This window comes from Aptenodytes forsteri, unplaced genomic scaffold (genome assembly GCF_000699145.1).
Source record: "Aptenodytes forsteri isolate BGI_AS27 unplaced genomic scaffold, ASM69914v1 Scaffold142, whole genome shotgun sequence".
Taxonomy (NCBI): Eukaryota; Metazoa; Chordata; class Aves; order Sphenisciformes; family Spheniscidae; genus Aptenodytes; species Aptenodytes forsteri.
The window spans coordinates 4,837,303-4,840,474 of NW_008794598.1; the positions used below are offsets into that span (position 1 = coordinate 4,837,303).

Here is a 3,172-nt window from a genome sequence, read left to right on the forward strand (position 1 = left end):
GCTCCGGCTCTGCCTCCCCACTCGCCCGCGAAGGCGTTAACTCCGCCATCAGCATGGATTCATTTTGCCCTCAGCTCCACGCCGCAGTCGCGAGCGTGGGGGTGTTGTGCACCAGCCGGTGTGTTTTCCCTCGTTGCAATAATGCGGTGCTGGGGGAGACCGGTTGCATTCAGATCCCAAAGGGAATTTGCAAAGGGCGGGGTAAGAGATGGATCTCCAACCCAGGACGCATTCGCTTTGCAGATAAACGCGAGAGCTCCCATGGCTGTATTTACAGCCAGCCTCGCTGCTGCGATCGGGCTGCACGCTAGTGGATCCTGCCCAGCATTTTGCTTCACATCCCAAAAGGAGGAGAAACCCCCACCCCGGCTGAGCGAGGGCCAGACCAGAGCCCTGGGAGTCGGGCAAAGCTGGTTCGCTCTTCCCCAGCCCCAAGGCAAATCTGCTGCACTGGGGCATCAGCAGAGCCCAGGCCCCAAGCTGGGGAGAAACGAGGGCGTTTGGGGTAAGGGACGCGGCTCCGAGGGGCCACATCGGGCACCCGTGGGGTGGGAGCTGCCCCCGGCACACCCAGCTGCCCCTGCAGCCAGGCACAGCGCGGGGCAGAGGGATGCAGCAGTTCTCGCTGGAGCATGCGGAGGCTGAGGAAGGTGCCGAGTGGTCCCATCCTACCAGCGGTGAGGACAGCGGGACCCACCGAAAGCAGCCTGCTGCTATGCGAAGAGCCCTGTCCGCTCCCTGCACGTGCCCCGGCACTGATCCCGAATCCTCTCCGACAGCCTCTGAGCATCTCCCGCTGCTCAGCCTCCACCGGGCAGGCAGGGAAGACATCAAACCTCCAAAGGGTTTGGGATACCCCGAGCCTGACCATGGGTTTTGGGAAAGTGGTCAGACTTCGGTAGAGCATTTGTGTGTGCACGCAGGTGTAGAGCACAAACACAGCAGGTATTTGTAAGAACGGGGGCCGAAGCAGCTCACGTTATTTTTCCTTGACCTACGCTGGCACCTCTGAACACATTTCTCACCGTCTCCAGCCCTTGCTGCTCCCCTCGCCGGGGCAGCAGCAGCGATCCGCAGCTCACGGAGGGTGCTGGTGCTCTCGGTGCAGGTGGCACCCAGCCTCTCCCACAGCAAGGGGCTATTTCCACGTGAAGGATGCTCGGTGAGGACTTTGTGAAATAGGTGTGAGCAGCTTCGGAGTCAGGATCACTTCTGCTTCACGAGGCTCTTGGTCAGGACCAGAAACATCTGAAGGAGACTACACCGTGCCTTAAAGTTCACCCCGGTCTCATTGCAGGGTGCCCTCCCTACTCAGATGAGCTCGTCTCAACGTCAGCCTGTTGGCGACATCCCTCCAAATTTTCTTTTCCAGACTGTGAAGGTACCAAGCCACTTCAGGGAGGGCTTTCTCCTCCACTGACACGTTATTGCCCAATCCCCAAGTTCACGTACGTGGGCAACAGCGCTGGGAAGAAGAGAGACCACGCAGCAGGCCGAGCCGTGTGTGAAATACTGGCGTGTTTATTGGTTGGCACTAGATTACAGCCTACACTCTTGTCAAACTTGCATCCACGAATTTTTTTAAAATTTTTTTTTTTTTAAATCTTTTAAAGACAGTGATGACCTCCCCCTCGCACACAGCTCAAACAGAGGAAACACCTTGAGAAAGGCACCGGACTGCCAGCTGCCGTACATCAGCGCAGCTTCACACCATCTCAACACCAGGCTCAAAACACACGCAGATTCACTGCAGAAGAGGGACAGGGGTTTGTAATGATACCAGAGCCGAGCGTGGAGTAGATAGTGAGCCCGCCGGTCTTTCTGGGAACACTATGGGTGAAGAGATGAAAATTGCGTAGGTATACACTACACCTGCCAGCCAAGACTAAGCAGGAGCAAGAGCACGCCTGCATTATTCATAGGCTCGAACTAAGATCTGAGCCTCAAAGAAAACAAAACGTGTTTTCTACTGAATGCATTTGACTTCGAACAAATGTGTCGTAAGTAAGAACAAGTCCAAGTCAGTAAGAAAAAGCATCAGCTGAAATGCCAGATTTCCAAAGTGCCCTTGCAGTTGTAAAGTGTTTTTGCAAACCATTTCAACTTAATATATCATTAAAAAAACACGTTAACTTCACCAGAAGATTAGAAACACAAAGCACTGGAGTGAGGAACAGAAGTCTGCAGCCAGAAAAATAAAGCAAAACAGATTATGGGAATTACAAGTCCAAAACCATCCAGAATTCACGGAGAACTGAGTATTTAACTTACGATCCATTGAAAATCACTGAAAATCTCAGGCTTCTTTTAATTCTAATAAATTAGCAAGTTTGTTCTCTACGCCAGTTTTCCCTCCTCCAAACTCACCGGCACGCCCATGCTGGGCAGCAGCAGCGCAAGAGCCTCCGCCGAGACATCCCAACCGACACCACCACGTCACGCAGGAGCAGGAAACCCCGGGAGATCGCTCACCACGCTCCGCTGCTGCCATCCTCCCCCACCCCAGGAGGCCTGGCCACCTGAATGACTCAGAAAAGCATCCGCAAGGTTTAAAAACCATTTCTCATAGGGACTGCTCACGCCGGCGCTGCCAAGCAGGAGAGGTCGGTGCAGGTCGGTACCCGGACTGGTATCAAAGTCCTGTCCTTGGTCGCGAAGGTGAGTACGAACGTACCAGCTCAGACATGAACAGAAGAGATGGTCAAAGCCCCGCAGGTATCTCGGAGGTATCTCGGTTCGATAAGGAATGGAAAAGCCTGCGGCAGATAATGCTCATACCCACCGACACCCAGCCCGTGCTGCCGGCAGGGTGACTATCCCACTGCCAGGCACGCGCTCCGATGGGGTCTGGGTCCCACTGCCCGGCACGCGCTCCGATGGGGTCTGGGATCCTGCTCTCCCAGCTCGGGGCTGCTGCCAGGGAGCCTCGGGTACAGAGAGTTCACGAAAAGACCGAGCAGAAAACGCGAAGTGATCGTTCCAGATCTTCGGTTTTAATAAATAGAAAATAGGACATACAGGAAATTCCGCACACACGCTTGGACCTCCCCAAGAATAATTTGAGGCAATTCTAGAGCCAATTTCTCAAGTATAACTTCAAAATTCTCACTTTCCCACTAAAAAAAAAAAAAAAAAAAAAAGAAGGCCTTTATTCTTGGGGGAAAAAACAAGA

At 53.8% G+C, this 3,172-nt stretch overlaps 1 protein-coding gene across 1 annotated transcript in view; it reads right to left on the reverse strand.

The window, feature by feature from the left end:
- Positions 1–1,499: 1,499 nt before the first annotated feature.
- NUDT3 (nudix hydrolase 3) overlaps positions 1,500–3,172 on the reverse strand; it is a 42,231-nt gene continuing 40,558 nt past the window's right edge. The window contains exon 6 of the transcript XR_657271.2: positions 1,500–1,830. The gene's annotated coding sequence lies outside the window, so the exon portion shown is untranslated. The remainder of the gene's footprint in view (positions 1,831–3,172) is intronic.